The 12,893-nt window shown below is 39.9% G+C and overlaps 1 protein-coding gene and 1 pseudogene across 2 annotated transcripts in view; one reads left to right on the top strand and one right to left on the bottom strand.

The window, feature by feature from the left end:
• CDIN1 (CDAN1 interacting nuclease 1) overlaps window positions 1-12,893 on the bottom strand; it is a 218,210-nt gene that overhangs the window by 116,229 nt on the left and 89,088 nt on the right. The gene's annotated exons all lie outside the window — the stretch shown is intronic.
• Window positions 1,159-1,912, top strand: LOC307097849 (folate receptor alpha-like; annotated as a pseudogene). Its single transcript has one exon. The product of its transcript is annotated as a folate receptor alpha-like (transcript).

Below are 12,893 nucleotides of genomic sequence, written 5' to 3'. Positions count from 1 at the left end.
GCAAAAGGGATGAACAATAATATCAACCAGATAAGGAAAGGCAATTGGTCCATCTTGAGAGGGCTGGGGATGAGAGGACTCAGGAGAGCCTGTGCCTTCCATCGAAGCTATCCCTGGGCCAGTTACTACCTTGGGCCAATTTTCACCCATCTTTTTGACCGTTCAGGGACAGAGACTTGTTTTCCCTAACCTCTGCCAGAGGCATTTATTCTGTTGATTTCATAGTTTACCTGCCACTGCTTCAACTTCCTACCAAACATGTACAAAGCAGGAATGCATGAGACACGTGGAGCTAGATGCACAAGAATAGGAGAGAGCTGGTACCTGTTAAAGCTAGAGGACAGGCAACAGGCAATGCCTGGACGAAGGCACAATGCCTAAAGAAAGATTTTGATATTTTTAACTGTGAAATATTTCTAACAAAAAGAAGCCTGAAGCCTGATATAATAAACACCTACCTATCCACCACTCTGATTTAATTTCTGGATCTGCAATTAAATTTACTTTAAATACTCTAATATTAATTTTTGTAAACTTTTTAAGTGTATCAGTCTTCCTAGAGGTTGGTTTATTACTGTGTTCCAGAAACAAACTTTGGTTTTATTGATTTTCTCTACTATTACATTTCTTCACATTCCATTTATGTTTTTGTGATCATTATTTCCTGCTTTCTACTTTGAATTTGCCACAGTATTCTTTTGCTAACTTACTATTTTTATTGAATAAATTTTCAATGGTTGATATTAACATATACTTTTTTAAAATTGTTGACACTATTACAGATGTCCCCTTCCCAACCCCGCCCCCACCTGCCCTTTGCCCACATCCACCCAGACCCCCCATCCCCTTCCCTATGGCCATCACCACACTGTTGTCTGTGTCTATGGATTATGCATATAAGCTCTTTGGCTAATCCCTTCACCTTCTTTCATCTAGTCCCTCCTTCTCCCCACTCCCCGACCCCCAGCTGTCAGTCTGTTCCATGTATCCATGCCTGTTTCTAATTTGTTCATCAGTTTATTTTGTTCATTAGATTCCACATATAAGTGAGATCATATGGTATTTGTCTTTCTATGACTGGCTTATTTCACTTAGTATAATAATCTCTCTAAGTCACTGACTACAGCTCTTCCTTCAGGGTCTGACAGGGCTCGGACGATGACAACACAGCTGTGGCTCCTTCTGGTGTGAGGGGCTGAAGTATGGGCAGCTGGGCCCAGGACTGAGCTTCCCAATGTCTGCATGGATGCCAAGCACCACAAGGAAAAGCCAAGCCCGGAGGACAAGCTGCATGAGCAGTGCAGTCCCTGGAAGAATGCCTGCTCTGTCAACACCAGCAAGGAAGCCATAAAGATGTTTCCTACCTGTACAGATTCAGCTGGGACACTGCGGCCTGATGAAACCCGCCTGCAAGCGCCACTTCATCCAGGACACCTGCCTGTATGAGAGCTCCCCCCGCCTGGGGCCCTGGTCCCAGGAGGTGAACCTGAGCTGGCACAAAGAGAGGATCCTGAATACCCTGTGCGAAGAGGACTATGAGAGCTGGTGGGAAGACTGCCGCGCCTCCTACACCTGCAAGAGTAACTGGCACAAGGGCTGGAACTGGACCTCAGGGTCTAATGAGCGCCCAGTCAAGGCTGCCTGCCACCGCTTTGATTTCTACTTCCCCACGCCTGCTGCTCTGTGCAATGAAATCTGGAGTTACTCCTACAAAGTCAGCAACTACAGCCGAGGCAGTAGCCACTGCATCCAGATGTGGTTTGACCCGGCCCAGGGCAACCCCAACGAGGAGGTGGCCAGGTTCTATGCTGAGGCCATGAATGGGGCTGGGTTCCATGGGGCCTGGCCGCTCCTGCTTGGCCTGGCCCTAATGCGGCTCTTGCTGCTCAGCTAAGCTCCTTTTACCTTCTGATACCTGGTCATCCCCACCCTGTTCAGCTCCAAGGCTCAGCTCCCATGGTGGGAGCTCTGTCCAACAGTTTGAATAAACTAGTTACCCCACAAAACTAAAAAAATAATAAAAAATAATAATCTCTATGTTTCCTGCTTTATAATTAATTCTGCTTTAACTACATGCCAAAAGTTTTGTTGTCATTTATAAACATTTTATAGTTTCCATAATTTCATCTTTGATCGATAAATTATTTTAAAAAGTATTTCAATTTTTTATATTTCTAATTTGATTACATCATGGTCAAAATATGTAATGTTTATGTTAATTTTGGGGTATTTTACTTCCTTTGTGTTTTTATATGCAAACAATTTTTACAAATGTTTTGTGTCTTTAAAAAAACACTGAATCGCCCTAGCCGGTTTGGCTCAGTGGATAGAGCGTCGGCCTTCGAACTGAAGGGTCCAGGGTTTGATTCCAGTCAAGAGCACATGCTTGGGTTGTGGGCTCAATCCCCTACTGGGGATCAGTGCAGGAGGCAGCCGAACAATGATTCTCTCTCACCATTGATGTTTCTACCTCTCCCTCTCTCTTCCTCTCTGAAATCAATAAAAATATATTTTAAAAAATACTGAATCTCCTATTTTTGAGGTACAGGTTTCAGGTATATCAAGTAGGTCAATATATATATTTTTAATCCTCACCTAAGGATATGTTTTTATTGATTTTTAAAGAGAGAGGAAGGGGGTAGGGAGAGGAATAGGAAGAGAGAGACATCAATGTGAGAGAAGCATCAATCTCCTGTAGTTGCCCCAACCAGGGAGCAAACCTGCAACCTAGGTAAGTGCATTGACTAGGAATTGAATCCGAAATCTTTTTGGTGTAGGGAGTGATGCTCCAGCCAACTGAGCCACCCAGCCTGAGCTCAAGACTTTTTGTTGTAGTATTCAAATCTGTATTGTTACTAATTTTTTCCAAACTAGATATGAAATTATCTACTTGTAACTGGCACATTCAGAATTATGTCTATCCTCTTATTTCCCATGTTCTACTAACCATTCTCTTCCCTTCTTTCTTTCCCATTTACTACTACCTTCAAGTTGATTAAATTTTCTTTATCCCTCATTTCTCTTTTTATTCACTTGCAAATAATACAGTTTATGTCTATTTCTTTAGCAGTCCTCTCCAAAAAATTCGAAACAGCTTAGAATGCGCTTACTCTCCAAAAAATTCGAAACAGCTTAGAATGCGCTTACTCCAATCAGGAAGCCCCCACTCCTTGATCAACCTACATGTTATTGTATTTATTATTTTTGTCCAAACAACTTGTCTACAGAAACAATTTCCCAGTTAATTTTGGGATGGTTAACTTTATGTCAACGTAACTGGGCCAAAGGAGGCCTAAACATTTGGTCAAAGATTACTCTGGGTGTGTCTGTAAGAGTGTTTCTGGATGAGATTAACAGTTGAATCAGTAGATTGGATAAAGCAAATGGCCCTCCTCATGTGGGTGGGCCTTATCTGCTCATTTAAAGGCCTGACTAGAACAAAAAGACTGAGTAGAAAAGAAGTTTTTATGCCTGATGACCTTCATGCTGGAGCATTAGTATTTTTCTGCCTTTATATTGGCTTCCCCTGGGTCTCAAACCAGCAGGCCTTTAGACTGGACTTACTCCACTGGCTTTCCTGAATCTCCAGATTGCTAACTGTAAAGCTTAGGAATGATCAGTTTCTACAACCATGGAAGCCAATTTCTTATAATAAATCTCTCCTCCATCCCTTTCACTCTACACGCACATGCACGCACGTGCACACATACACACACACACACTAGCATACATATACACACAACATATACACCTTATCGTTCTATTTCTCTGGAGAACCTTGAATAATACAGGCTCTTTCCATTTTTTAGAACATCCAATGCTTGTTTTTATTTAGTTTTTATCAGCATGTCACCAATTTCCTTTCTCAGCATTGCTTCTTAAATCCCACTTTCTGATTCAAGATCTAAAAATTGGATATTGCTACCAATGCACCACATTAGTTATTTCAGCTGAGATTACTGAGTAGTAAAATCTCTTAGTCTTGCCTTGCCTGAAAATATCTTTACTTCATTCTCACTCTTGAATGATAATATAGCTGGGTATTGAATTACAGACTGTCATTTTACTTCAACCCTTTGAAGATATAATTCCACTGACTCTTAACATCTATTTTTTGTGTGTGTTTCTTTATTTATTAACATCTGTTACTGATAAGAACTCCACTATCAATCTGACAGTAATCTCTATATAAGTAATTTGTCTTTTATCTCTGGTTCCTTTTGGATTATTCTTTGATATTCAATTGTTTCATCGCTGTGCACCTAAGTGTGGCGCTTTTTATTTAACCTGTTTGGAATTAGCTATGTTTCATGAACCTAATGATAAAAAAAAGACAAGTTTTTAAAATGTTGAGCCATTATAGCATTGGCCTCCTTCATTCAGTCACTCCGCAACTCTTATATGAGATGTAGTGGGAGGCCTTATTCTATCCCTTATGTTTCCTGCTCTCTTCATCTCTTGTGTTTATACTAAAAGTGTTTTCCTTAAATCCATCCTATAATTCATTAATTTTTGTTCTAATCTAATTCTTCTAATCTAATATTTCATTCATGTAATGAGCTTTTAACTTCAGAGACAATTATTCCATTTATAAATTTTATTTTTGTTTTTCCAAAATGATTCTGCTCGTTCTTCACATGCCTCAATGTAATAAAAACCATATATGGCAAATCCACAAACAATTGTCATACTCAATGGGCAAAAACTACAAGTGTTTACCTTAAGATGGAGAATAAGACAAGGATGTTGGTTTTCTCCACTCTTATTCAACATAGTACTGGAAGTCCTAGCCATAGTAACTAGACAAGAAGAAGAAAATAAAAGGCATCCAAATGGGAAAAGAAGTAAAACTGTCATTATTTTCAGGTGGCATGATACTGTATGTAGAGAACCCTTAAGATTCCACCAAAAAACTAGAACTGATAAATGAATTCAGTAAAGTAGCAGGATACAAAATAAATATCCAGAAATCAGTTGCTTTTTTTATACACCAATAATAAACTATCAGAAAGGGAAACTGAAGAAAACAACTCCATTTACAATTGCATAAAAAATAAAATAAAATAAAATAAAATACCTGGAAAAATTTAACCAAGGATGTAAAAGACCTGTACTTGGAAAATTATATGACACTAAAGAAAGAAATTGAAGAAGATGCAAATAAGTGGGTTCATGGATTGGAAGTATTAACATTATTAAATCATCCTTATTACCCAAAGCAACCTATATATTCAACACAATTCCTATCAAGATACCAATGGCATGTTTTATAGAACTAGAAAAAATATTCCAAAAATTTACATGGAACCACAAAACACCCTGAATAGCCATAGCAATCTTCAGAAAAAAATAACAAAGTTGGAGGAATCATGCTACCTGGTATCAAACTATACTATAAGGCCATAGTAATCACGAACAGCTTGGTACTGCCATAAAAACAGACGTACAGATCAATGGAACAGAATAGAGAGCCCAGAAATAAACCCACATCTTTATGGCCAATTAACATTTGACAAAGGAGGCAAGAATATACAATAGGGTAAGGCTATTCAATAATTGGTGCTGAGAAAATTGAACAAATATGTGCAAAAAAGTGAAACTAGATCACCTTCTTATTCCATACACAAGAATAAATTCAAAATGGATTAAAGACTTAAATGTTAGACTCAAAACCATAAAAAAAAAAGAAAACACAGGCAATAAAATCTCAGACGTTTCTCATAGGAATATTTTTTCTGATATATCTCCTCCGGCAAGAGAAACAAAATAAAAAATAAACAAATGGGACTACAACAAACTAAAAACTTTTTGCACTGCAAAGGAAACCATCAACAAAATGAAAAGACAACCCCCTGAATGGGAGAACATATTCACCAAGGATACATCTGATAAGAGGTTAATATCCAAAATTTATAAAGAATTTATACAATTCAACACCCCCCCCCCAAAAAAAAATCAAACAATCCAATTTAAAAAATAAGCAAAGAACCTGAAAAGACACTTCTCCAAAGAGGACATTCAGATGGCCAACAGACATGTGAAAAGATGCTCAATGCCACTAGTCATCAGAGAAATACAAATTAAAACCACAATGAGATACCACTTTACACCGGTCAGAATGGCTATCATCAATAAAAGCAACAAATAACAAGTGTTGGCGAGGATGTGAAGAAAATGCAGATTGGTATAGCCACTGTGGAAAGCAGTATGAAGCTACCTCAAAAAACTAAAAATAGAACTGCCTTATAACCCAGAGATTCCACTTATGGGAATATATCTGAAGAAACCTGAAACGTTAATTCAAAAGAATATATGCACCCTTGTGTTCATTGCAGGATTTCTTTACAATAGTTAAGATTTGGAAGCAGCCCAAGTGTCCATCAGTAGATGAGTGGATAAGGAAGCTGTGGTACATTTACACAATGGAATACTGCTTGGCCCTAAAAAAGAAGGAAATCTTACCTTTTGCAACAGCATGGATGGACCTGGAGACTATTATACTAAGTGAAATAAGCCAGTCAGAGAAAGAGAAGTCCCATATGATTTCACTCATATGTGGTTTCTAATGAAAAAAGGAACCAACAAAATAGAAACAGACTCATAGATACAGAAAACAGACTGACTGACATGTTAGAGGGGAACATACTTGGGGGTGCTGGGTGAAAAAGGTGAAGGGATTAATAAAACAAAACAAAACTCATAGACGCAGACAACAGTATGTTGATTACCAGAGGGAAAGGGGTAGATAAATGGTGATGCAGGGAGATTTGACTTGGGGTAGCAAACACACAATACAATATATAGATGATGTATGATGAAACTGTACACCTGAAACCTATATAATTTTACTAACCAACTAGAGGAGCAGCACGCACAAAATCGTGCTCAAGTAGCTTGCTTTCACTTGCCTCAGCTGGCTGCCCCACCGATCACCGCTCATAGCTCCCGCCCTGCCCTCCGCCTCTCCTAGCTCCCCACTGCTCGTAGCTCTCCGCTGCTAGTAGCTCGCGCCCCGCCTCGCCCACTGCGAGAGCCACTGCTCATTGGGTTGTGATGGCATTATGGTGTTAGGGCCACTGGCTTGTTATATATATAGATGTTACCCCAATAAATTCATTAAACCAAAACTAAAAATAGAAAAAAACACACTTTCTAAAAGAAAGGTGAACTCAGAACGCTATGCAGTATCATACTTTGAAATGGAGAGACAACATGGAACAGTGGTTAAGGAGCACAGCCTAGAATCATGCAGGCTTGGTTTGAGGCCTGGCTCTTCCATCTACTAGCTATGTTGTCTCAATAAGTTAATTACTGTCTGTGGCCCTCAGTTCCCCGTCTGTAAAAGAGCATAACACTGGCACTTACTTTGCAGGGTTCTTGTGGAGATGAAATGAAATAGCACAGGAAAAGCACTTAGCATGCCATTTCAGGCATGGGCTCTCACAGTTGTTACACTGTTGCTTTGGTTGGTGTTAGATCATGGTGTGGCCTGATTTATGCATCCCAACATTGCATTATCAATAAATAGATCACTCTTTATTTTCCACTAGAGGCCCATTGCACGAAATTCGTGCACTGGGGTGTGTGTCCCTCAGCCCAGCCTGCACCCTCCCCTTCTGGGACCTTCCAGAACTGCTGGCTCACAACTGCTTGCCTGCCTGCCTTCTTGATTGCCCCTAACCGCTTCTGCCTGCCAGCCTGATCACCCCCTAACCACTCCCCTGACAGCCTGATTGATGCCTAACTGCTCCCTGCCAGCCTGTTTTCCCCTAACTGCCCTCCCCTGCTGGCCTGGTCACCCCTAACTGCCTTCCCCATGCAGGCCTGGTCCCCCCCAACTGCTCTCCCCTGCAGGCCTGGGTTCCCCCCCCCCCCCCCCAACTGCACTTCCCTGCAGGCCGGGTTTCCCCCAACTTCCCTCCTCTGCCGTCCTGGTCACCCCTAACTGCCCTCCTCTGCAGGCTTGATTGCCCCCAACTGCCCTCCCTTGCAGGTCTGGTCCCTCCCAACTGCCCTCCCCTGCTGGCCTGATCGCCCACAACTGCCCTCCCCTGCAGGCCTGGTCCCTCCCAACTGCCCTCCCCTGCTGGCCATCTTGTGTCCACATGGGGGCAGCCATCTTTGACCACATGGGGGCAGCCATCTTGTGTGTTGGAGTGATGGTCAATTTGCATATTACTCTTTTATTAGATAGGATTGTCAAGAGAGCACAAAAAGAAAGACTTTATAAGATGTGTACTGAGTCAGGAGCCTGCCCTAACCAAGCATACTTTGCCACAGCCTTGGAGAGAGCCAGAAGCTAATCTGTTCAACAGGCAAAATTTGATAATGCTGGATTATCCCTTCTTATAGCCTTCCCTGCCCCACCCCTTTATGACCCCCAGGACACAATCCATCATCAAAACTGTTCTCTGAAAAAAACCTGGTAGAAGTCCCTTACACGTTTCTGTGCATTAGCTTAAGTGTTATCACACTATGGGGGGGGGGGGGGGGGGGGAGGGATATTTTAAGTCTTAACTATATCAAAGATAAGAAAAGAATTTTCTCCCCCTAACTCAGGACATTTCAAGCACCAGCAATCAAGCAAGTGAAGACCCCCGACCCCCCAAAAATAAAATCACTGACATCATGCCCATTTTTATAACTCTTCCTTTCCTCAGCTCAGGTAAGTGGCCAACTACTGCTGAAAGGAAAAGAGGCAAATAAGCAGGTGAACCCTCTGTACTTTTAAGGTCCTACAAGTCCTACCCACTGCAAAGAGTTCATTTTTGACTAGGTTATAGCTGAACCAAGACAAAGATAAGACCATATATATTTGGGACCCCTGAGTCAAGGCCGCAAATAGGTTTAAGCATGATAAGTGAACGAACATTCGGTATATTCGGTGGCAGCAGTCAGGAGAGAAGGATGAAGTAAGGGAAAAACAGTACAGGGATAGAGACAAGATAGGCCATATTGAAAGAAAAGTCACGTGCAGACAGATGGAGGGTGTTAGAACCTACTTCTCCCTCCACTGAAGAAAAAACAATCCCTGCGGTTGAACAGCTGGATGGGGAAGGGAGCTGCTGTTGGCAGCACTCCCGACGTACTCTCAGAGATTTGCCTCCTCACGTGGCTGCTCCAGAGACTGAGCAAAGGCTAAAAATACCAGCTAAAATGTAATCTTTTGTTCGAATGCTGGTTTAAGGCCTTTGGACATCAAAGTCATGAATGTCCCAAGTTAGATCTCCACAGGAGTTGGCCTGTTAGTCTTCCCTGGATAATTTCGATATTGCCAGTGGCCCACAGGAGCCTACTTACTCTTGCACAGTTGGAACTATTCCTCAAGAATTCCAGGCAGCCCACTAGCTCTCCCACTGCACAGAAGTGATTTTTAAAGCCGTCTGATCCCATTTGACAACATGAATAAGAAACATCTTTTAACATTAGGGAATCCTATAGGGACACATTAAATTCTGCTCTCTAACTAGCACATAATCCTGAACTAGAGTCATCAAATTTAAAAGCATTAGGTAAGGGCAAGAGGACAATATCTCCAAAGCATGAGAATTCACACTGACAGATTCTTGTCTCAGGCAACTTACAGCTCTACCACGTTTACCGGTTAATAATGTGGATTTTGTAATCAAAGAAAACACGATAATTTCAAGAGAAACATCAAAAGTGCTTTATTCAAAGTAATGTCCATTGCTTGCTACACATTTTCCCCATCTTTCAGGTAATTTGTGGATACTGTCCCAATAGAACTTTTCTTGTTTTGAGGCAAACAATTCAGAGACCAAATTTTCATCTTCTTCGTACGTTTTGAAGTGCTGCTCAGAAAGTGCATGCGCCATCGATCAGAACAAGTGGTAATCTGAAGGAGCAAGGTCTGGTGAATACAGTGGGTGGATTAATATTTCCCAGGCAAGATCTTTTAACTTGTTTTTAACTGGTTTTGAAGTATGTGTTGATGTGTTATCATGAAGGAAAATTATTTTGCCGTGTCTTCTGGCCCATTCTGGTCATTTCACGATTAAAGTGTGGTTCATATTGATTATTTGTTGTTGGTAGCGATCAGTATTAACGGTTTCACCTGGTTTTAGAAGCTCATAATACACCACACCTTCCTGATCCCACCAAATGCAGAACATTGTCTTCTTTCTGAAGCGATTTGGCCCTGCAGTCAATGTTGATGGTGGACCTGGATCAACCCATGATTTTGTGTGCTTGGGATTCTCAAAATAAATCCACTTTTCATCGCCAGTCACAATTTGATGCAAAAAAAGACTTTCTTTCGTGCCGTTGAAGCAACATTTTACTGATGAATTTTTGGTTTTCCATTTGTCTTTCGTTCAGTTGATGTGGCACCCATTTTCCTTCCTTTAAAATCTTTCCCATCGCTTGTAAACGATGGGAAATTGTTTGCTGAGCAACGTTTAATCTTTCTGCAAGATATTTTTGAGTTTGACATGCATCTTCATCCAATAATGTTTGTAATTGTTGGTCTTCAAACTTTTTCGGTTGACCTGGACATTTTTTGTCTTTCACATCGAAATCATCACTTTTAAAGTGTTTAAACCAGCGTTCACAAGTACCTTGAAATGGAACATGTTCACCATAAGCTCCCCGAAGTATACGATAACTTTTCCTTCAAAATAAAGTAATGAATTAAAACTTCCCGCAAATGCTTTTTTTTGGCACGAAATTTAACTTTTTTAAGCATAAAAATATCTATGATGTTAACACCTTCAGCAAATTTGACATATGAAGTTTTGAAGCTTGCTGTCAATACAACAAAATAGCATACATATCAAATCGCATATATATCAACATATGTGTAACTCCATCTATTAAAAAAATCACATTATTAACCGGTACCCCTGGTATAATCACTCTATACCACTATCTCTTATTCAAGAAACATACATTTGACAAATATTTATTAAGCACCCAATTAATGGCAGAACTATACTCAATTCCACCTCTCCCACCCACCCTCAACTCCATACTCCACATCTAGAATGTTCTTTTGGCCCAGGCCAAAACTTCAAAGCCCAGTTCAATTCTCACCTCCTCCCATAAATTTTCCCCTTAATTTTCCAATGCTTATTGTGGAATGGAGTGAACTGATTGTGTCTACCAATCATTTGGCACTTGATAGAATATTGCTTTGTGATCTGTTGACAGAGATTGATCAGAATGGGAAGACTTGGAACCATGACACATTTTAAAAAGTCTGAAAAAGGAATATTTAGCATAGTATTTTAAAAAGATGCCACATTTCCTCAATGCTATCTTTAAGCATCTGGGGGCTTCTAAGTGAAAGTTTAGGCTCATTCTTGTAGTCACCCCAAGGAGATAAGAAATAATTTTTACAAGTCTATTTCTGGTTCTGAAGCTCTAAGGTTTCAGATTTCAAGCTTGGCTTTATATGGCCCTACATTTAGTCTATATCAATGCTTTTAACCTTTAAATTTTTTTTTCCCATTATAGCCCACCTAAGTAGACTTTAAGACATTTTTTTCTTAATTGCCCCCCATGAAACTTTATTGCCACAGTTATACTGTATATCTATTTATGAAATGTCACCCCCTTTGCGACTGCATGGTTCACAGGGAGAACTAGGGAACTGTTTGTGTCAGGGTATCTGGTACATTGCTTAAAAGCAGAAATATTTCTCTTTTCACCTCAAAATTGCTCTGTACAAAATTTACTCAGTAAACTGTTGAATGAATTATTAATAAACTACAGAGAATCCAAGCCCTGCCTATATTCCCTACTATTATATCAAGGGTTAGGTAGTCAAATAGATTTAATTTAATTTGAGCTTTCCTCGCTATGAATGAGGATACTTTTTTCTTTATTGTTTTCAGAAAATTTAGACTTAAAGGATACAGGACACAATAGGTCCTTAAATATTGACAACATCTAATGCCTTATCTCCTGAAAAGAAGTGTGCTTAACACAAGTGAGATAACTTTAGTAGTATGCAAAACAATTTTTTCTTTAACAATTATGTATTATTTTAATAAATAGTTTTTATTTATGACAAGAAATTCTAGTTTATCATTTAAAGTAAATGTATTAATTTCCTTTAAAAACATAATTAAATGACATTTTAAAAAGTATAAAGTAAACATTTATTATTAGTACTAGAGGCCTGATGCACGAAATTCATGCAAGAGTAGGCCTTCCTTCCCCCGGCTGCTGGCACCAGCTTCCCTCTGGCACCCGGACCTGGGGCATCCCTCACAGCCCTGGCTTAGTCCAGAAAGTCATCCGGAAGGACGTCCAGTCTAATTAGCATAGTACGCTTTTATTATTATAGATGTGTGGTACTATGTGAATATGGCAAAAACTGTAAATGTACCCAAATTTCTAAAATCTCAGAAATACTAGTTTAATAGTTGTATAAAGTCAGTTGAACATTCAGAAAGGTCCACTTCTAAAAAGGAGCAGCAGCTAACATTGACTGAGTGCTTACATGTGTCAGGCACCATTCTAAGCCCTTCACATGTACTAACTCATTGAATTTTCAGAACAGACCTATAAGATTACTATCACCATCTTAGAAATGAAAAAACCGAGTCACTAGGAATTTATATCATTTGCCTAAAGTCTCATTCCTGGTCAGTGGCGGAGCCAAGATAGGAACTTAGCCGGTTAAGCTCACAATTAGTAGACTATTCTTCCCTAGCACTATTTCTACATTATTCAAAAGTGATGTGATACATTCTATATTAATGCATCGTACTTATAAGAACTGAATTCAATTTTTCCATTGGTATTCCCTCCTCCCTCCTAGATATCCCTCCAATCCAAAAATAGCAATTAAAGTTTCAAGACTCTTTAGTGCTCCACGTAGAGCAAATATAGGGCCATATAATGAAGTTGAACTCTCTTGTCTAAGC

Source organism: Cnephaeus nilssonii (assembly GCF_951640355.1).
Source record: "Cnephaeus nilssonii genome assembly, chromosome: 4".
Lineage (NCBI taxonomy): Eukaryota > Metazoa > Chordata > Mammalia > Chiroptera > Vespertilionidae > Cnephaeus > Cnephaeus nilssonii.
This window is presented reverse-complemented; position numbering and strand designations above follow the sequence as displayed.